This window comes from Saccostrea echinata, unplaced genomic scaffold, assembly GCF_033153115.1.
Source record: "Saccostrea echinata isolate AGI-Se365-2 ecotype Australia unplaced genomic scaffold, CSIRO_AGI_Sech_v1 ptg000053l, whole genome shotgun sequence".
Taxonomy (NCBI): Eukaryota; Metazoa; Mollusca; class Bivalvia; order Ostreida; family Ostreidae; genus Saccostrea; species Saccostrea echinata.
Genome location: NW_026889802.1, coordinates 1,200,573 through 1,207,855, shown reverse-complemented (window position 1 = coordinate 1,207,855; position 7,283 = coordinate 1,200,573).

Below are 7,283 nucleotides of genomic sequence, written 5' to 3'. Positions count from 1 at the left end.
AAGTTATGGCTAAGGTTAAAGTCAAACCCCAAGGTCAAGGGATCAAAATTAAGGGAATGTCTTGTCACAAGAAATGTACTTGTGAAATCTGAATTATATCCTAGCACTTAGCCTTCGAAAGTTATGACCAAGATTAAAGTTTAAAAGTAGAACATACTACAAGGTCAAGGACAAAAGGTTTAAACTGTTGGTTGCCAAGGGAAGGTCTTGTGACAAGATATAAACAGGTGAAATATGAAAGCCCTAGCACTAATCGTTCAAAAGTTACAGGCAAGGTTAAAGTTTTAGAAAGAAAGCTCTTAGGTCAAAGGGTAAAAATTAATGGTGCCCAAGGAAAGGTCTTGTCACAAGGAATATACATGTGAAATATGAAAACCCTAGTGCTAAGCCTTCAAAAAATATGTCCAAGGTTAATTTTTTGCAAAAGTAGGACATACTTCAAGGTCAGAGTCAAAATTGTTGGTAGCCAAGATAACGTACGGTCACTAAATATTCTAATCAAAAGTTATTGCCAAGATTAAAGTTTTTCAAAAGTAGGTCAAATTCTAAGGTCAAGGTCAAAATTGTTGGTACCCAAGAGAAGGTCTTGTCACAAGGAACACACCTGTGAAATATGAAAGCCCTAGCACTAATCACTCGAAAGTTTTGGGCAAGGTTAAAGTTTATGAGAAGTAGGTTACACTCAAAGGTCAAGGCCAAAGGGTCAAAATTTTTCGTACCCAAGGGAAGGTCTTGTCACAAGAAATACACCTAAGCAATATGAGAACCCTGGCACCTAACGTTCAAAAGTTATAGCCAAAGTTAAAGTTGGGAAAATTTTTGCAAAAGTGGGTCAAACTCCAGGGTCAAGACGTCATATATGCTGGTACCCAAAGAATGGTCTTGTCACAAGGAATACACATGTGAAATTTGAAAGTCATTGCTCCAAAAAATCAACATTGTCGGATACTCACGGGTGATCTCGTCTTTTACTTATCACATGATAAGAAAAAAAACGAGATCACCCATGGGTATCCGACGATGACGAGTCAAAAGTTATGGACAAAGTTAATGGTTTTACGGACAAACAAACAAAGACGAACAGACGAAGCAAAAATTTACATGCCCCCGAATCTTCGATAACAGAGGCATTAAAATGTAATTGATATGTGAATTATATGTATATAAACAAATATATACACCATATATATGTACATTATATGGTGCAAAAGGTCTTTAGGGGCGAATGGTCTCAGCGCGAATCGGAGAGAGAGGAAACCAATATTCACAGGTGCTAGTAGACAGAAGTTCTGTACTTTTTGTATTTTTCATTGTATTCCATTATATAATAATCTAAAACATATTTTGTAAATATAGTCGTATATACTAAAATGCCGTCATAAATATAGATTGTGAGTATAATAGAGAAGGTTTTATCATCAAAAACAAATAAATCTGTATTTGGTGAAGGCAAGTCTCGATACAGGATATATGTTAATTCTTTAACTAGCAATCGCCCATACCCAGTCGATCACAGATATAGATGAATTAATCAGGTTTTGCAAAATATCATGAAAGAGAAGTAATTACGAAAAATGCGTAATTATTCTATTTTCTTTTAAGATCATTGGCCAGAACCAATAGTTATGTATGTTTGATACCAAAGATTAGAATCTTTTATAAAACGTGTTTAATGGCAATTCGTGTTTTACCAAATACATGTATTATTGCATGAAAATCTGAAAGATAAAAAATTAATGAGTATGAATTGGTTTTCTATATTTCACAATACCAGACATACTATTAAACCTCCACGGGTTTCTCTCATAAAAAGTCAGGGGACAGTCAAATTGAGTAATGTTAGACTGACAAAGAAAGCTTAAAAGAGCCAATAACGAATACCAAAGGACCGAAAATACATTGATCAAACTTGACGAATTCTTCATTATGGTAGTCTACAGGCCATTATCACCGACTACTATAATCTAATATGAAGACATTTCATCTGCTTAGAAGAATCATGTAACTTTCCTCAAAATGAAGGGTTTTTTTCAATAGATTTATTTACTACGTAGTATCAATTATGAAAAAACTATAAAGAATATAATGTATTGATATTGAGGAATGTTTCAGAGCGCAAAAGGTAATCCTACGATCTTATGAGAAGATAAAGGCATTTAGATTCTTTTTCCAACACACGCTCAAATTTTTTTTTTTTTCAAGGAGAACAACATTAATTACACAGCATATAAAAGTATAACATTTATCAAATAGAGTGATTAAAGTCATTGTTCATTATCTTCACAAAAAAAGTTTTTAAAAAAAGAAGAAGACATATCAGGAATTCAGAGAGGCTAAACTTATTTATTCTGATCAACGAAAATAATATCTGTTTCCGCTAATTTTGTTTGACTGTTGGGAAAATTATTTTTTTAAATTAATTATGGGGATGACGAACAATATTCAAGCTCTAAAGTTCATTCAAACAATACAAATCAGGAGCAGAGCAAACGCATACCTTTAAGACATCAGTGGTGGGATCAGGTGCCACGGAGAGTGGACATCCCCTGCCGACCGGTCACACCCGTCGTGTGCTCCCTGATATGATCGGGGAAAACGGAAAAATCCATAGACAATTCAGTGTGTAAATAATGGCCTAACAATTAGTATGAAAAACGTCAGTCAACTGATTTAATGATAGATTGTATTTGCTGACAAGGGCATTGTATCGACCATAGAACTTGCGAAATGATGACTTTAAACAAGACTGTTGATATATTTGTTTCATCAACATGTTTGTCAATAACTTGCCTCGTTTAAGAAATTGTTTGTACGTATGCTCTTATGCTCTTGCTTATCGAATCAACTGAGAGACATAAACCACATATGCAGATGATAAGGGTATATTGCTACATAAGTAAGGGAAGATGACGATTGAAAAGTTGAAGTCATCAGGTTTATCATAAAGCTTTCTTGTTAGGTTACCATTAACGTCTTTTTCTAGTAAAAAATCCAAATATGAAAGAGATGTGTCAGACTCTGTGGTATCTATTATTTTAAGCTCACTGGGATATATCGAGTCGACATATGAATGGAAGAAACTATTGTTAATTGATATTGTGAATTTTCTTCTCACAATCCATATACTGTGTTTCTCAAGGAAATCGGAAATAAATTTTATAGTTGTTTCATATGAACTGGAAGAAGGACAACTGACCTCTTTCAATCAGATTCAGTGTATATGTGTTTTCTATTAAACCTTAATACTAAGGTTATTACTGCAACGCTTTCATCTAAAACATACCCTAGGGCCCGTAATCTTGGACAAAATTGTCATACTCTTGTTTTTTGAATTTGTTGTATTGAGAGAATTGGTCAAATACAACTGGTGCAGATCAGCCAGATCTATGGTGCTGGCTTAGAGCATTGTTTTAGATTTGTGGCCACTAATAAAATGAAAGTGTTATATTAACAAAAGCTTCGAGAAATCGAATTTGAATCTCGCACTCACGTGGCAATCAGATTTTGGAACGCAATTCGCAATTCACTGTTCGAAATTCAAAAGTGAAATGCATTCTACTTCGCAATTCGTATCAGATAATTAGACCCCCCCCCACCCCGCCCAAGAAAACACACATTGAAAACACTTGATAACGTCTCTTAGTTTTGGAGATTTGTTTATGCCTACTGTATTATTGTATCCTGTTTGCAGGCATAATAACTTGATACGCAGATTTCCACTAGAGATGATTGGTACCCTCACAATTTTTTCACGGTGTTAATAGTGGACCACTACTACCCTACCTGGAAATGTCAGTCCCCGGGATAAGGTTCTGTCTAATTAACTGATATATGCATGCTTTAAAATATTTTCAATGGAGAACTGTGTTGTAGAATGGACTGTGCACTGCGTTCCATAATCTATAAATCACATTGGTGTTCGAACTACCTATTGATGTAGAATCGATATTCTCTCACTTATTGTCAAGTCAATCCTGAAAATCTGAAATAATTTGATTTTATTAGGTATACGCAACCTTTAAATTAGGTCGCCGTCGTCACCAATGCATTTCTCGTCTGAATAATTAGATCATACATAGTAGGCGAAGGACGTGTATAAATCTAAGTCATCCGTGGAATCATTATCGTAAGAGTACATTTTCATTGCTTTATCATTGCGTAGTTTCTTAGCCCAGGTCTATATTGTATACATGTATATGAGAGAGGACAGCTGCTTTCATTGTGAGCAGGATTTATATACTCTTCTGTCTTCTCTACAAAGTTTTATCATTAATCTTGGTGAAGTTTTCTGCTGGTCTTTATTTTTTCATGTTTCATGTGGTGAAAGTCTGTAAACCTAGATTTTGCAATATTCTTTTAGATAATATATAGTTTTCTTCTTTGTAATGATAAATCAAATCAATATATATATATATATATATATATATATATATATATATATATATATATATATATATATATATATATATATATATATATATATATATATATATATATATTATGTATGTATTTCGTAAATATTATTCTTGATACGACTTTTTACAAAAATGTACTTTAAGATTATTGCGTCTAAATGCAAAATCATTGCGTTTAATCGCAAAAGTATTGCGTTTAACGCAAAAACCATTGTGTTTAAACGCAATTATTTTGACATTTAAACGCAAAAGATTACATTTAATCGCAGTCTTTTGTCTTTCAAACGCAATATACACTGCGATTAAACGCAATGTTTTGCGTTTAAATGCAATAATTATTGCGTTAAAACGCGATTTAAAAAATATTTCTTTCTCTAAACCCGCCTCAACGGGCTACCGTATATGGATTCTCTCACAAATTTCTTAAGCATTTCTATGAAAGCGAAATATGTATAATTCTTTTTTAAAACGGCCAGGAAGAAACTTGGACTGCTAATATAATAAATCAGAAGTTAAAAAAAACTATTAGAATTGATAATAATGCACATAAGTTAAAAACATCAACGTCAAAATTATATCTATAGAAAGATACTAGTATATTCAGGCCTAAACAAAAAGTATTGATGGATACGTGAGATATACAAATATGCTGAACTCTGAATGCTTCAGTGATCTGTAATCTTGCTTATTTTATAATTATTTTGTAATCCTGTGTTACTTTCTAACCTTGTGATATCTTTTTATGGTAGAACTGTCAGCCTAAGTATATAAACAAGGGAGAGATATGGGCAAGCAGAACTTTTAGGATCTTTCTGGAGGTACTCGATTTTTTTATCCTCTTTACCAATGAAACCCACCAACATCACACGAGACGACTGCACTGCATTACTCAACCAGTTGCTCTATCATATCTTCCGTCCCTGAAAATGTTTGGAGCGATCTTCCAATAATTGTACAAAAGAATTCTTCCATATCAAATTTTAAAAGATTACTTAAAACAGATAATACATACACGACTTAAACTTAACTGTATCACACTTAATTTTCATGTATTTGCAAAAAATATCATAGATAATCCAAATTGTTCTTGTGGAAAAATTAAAATAATAACTCTTTTTTTTTTTATATCTGAATGTCCTCTCTACATAGATGCAAGTAAGAAATTATTTACCCATGAAGACCAGTAACTGTAAACATCATCTATAACATGGAGATCTAACTCGTATTTTTTTTTAAGGTATGTCACTCGTCAGCTTTTGAAAAACGTTTAGTCAGAAACTCTAATTCAAAATTATTGAGTTTAACGATGCAAATTATACAACATTCAATTTAAAAACTGCTCACAAAATTGTAAACAAAAAAGATCTATTGAGGACTATTTCTTGTGGTGGAAGGATATTCAGAGGAAAATTCTTTAAATCTACACAATTGTTTGATTTAATACATTGGAACTTTCGCCCTACATATTCTTACCGAATTTTTTTTTGCCAAAAACTGAAGATATATTTTAGTTTACATTGCTTTTCGCCTGAAAATCGCATATATTTGACCAGTATCTCAAAATTTTCATCACTGACCCTAACTTCTTCTTTCATTATTTTGAATTGCTTGATACATGAAATAGAAGATATTCAATGTTTTGTAGTTGGATATGGAATTTATTTCACGAGTAAGGAAAGATTTTTTGATATTTTTTCACAAGTGCGAAGCGATTTACGCGCATTGAAATAAATTCCATATCCAACTACAAAACATTGAATTTTCTGTTTATTACATTTTCTTTGATTTTCCCTTTGCCTCTGTCTTCTCTTAACACAGTGTCATAGTTAAGACGTCAGAGCTTAGCAATTGTGAAATTGAAAACATTGTAACATGGATTTTAGCAACATATTTGGGAAAAAATTGGAAGTTTTAGTTTCTATCAAGACGGTTTAGTTACTGTCTCATCTTAGCCAGAAATTATTTTTTACTTGCTTTGATATCCTTTCACACTTCGAGAGAATATCACTTTCGTATCCTTTCACACTGTGAGAGAATATCACTTTTATTCAATAAATAAATCACAGTATTTCACTGTTGAAAATGTAATAAAATATTTTATTGCCGATTTCGATTTTGAATAACCCAAGTATGATTTTTTTTAGTGCAAAAAGGTAACAGAATAATTTACGCGCATTATTTTGTAGGGTTTTTTTTTTCAATAATAAACATTATTCAAATTATTTTAAATAAAATAAGATTATATTTATTACCGTGATTAATTTAATAAAATATAAATAAATAAAAGTTAAAGTGATTAATCTAAAAGTTTTTATGTGCAAAAAGGTCAAGTTAATTTTAACGTTGTTTAGTAATATGCATACATACCCTCAATTTTTTTGCGATTTTTAGTCTTGCTACATGTGTATATGAGTAGATATCTAAAATATTCTTCTCAAAAAATCTTTGATATGACTCATGTCACGAGTGACATACCTTAAAATGAAATCTTTAAACATGTGCGTTATTTTAATTCCGTATAAAAAACAAATGTAGCTTGAATCTTCCTGAGTTTTCTCTTTGTTTGTACAGAGCTTTTTTGTTCAATTTGAAAATTTAGACAGTGCATTTATTACTCTTTGACAATTATATTTTCATATGTATGTTTTTTTACGATATCTCTTCAATTATTTGTTCATTTGCTAACTCATTTTTTTCTTTCTTTTTTTTCAATCACTGTTACTAATAAGGATAAATGTACATTTGTAACCGAGTATGAATTTAAGGAAACAATAATAGCAGTTGGAACATTTTGTTTCCGAATATATTATTTATTGTGCATATAACATGACTGATTTAAATGACAGAAAGCTTAAAAAGTTGGCTACA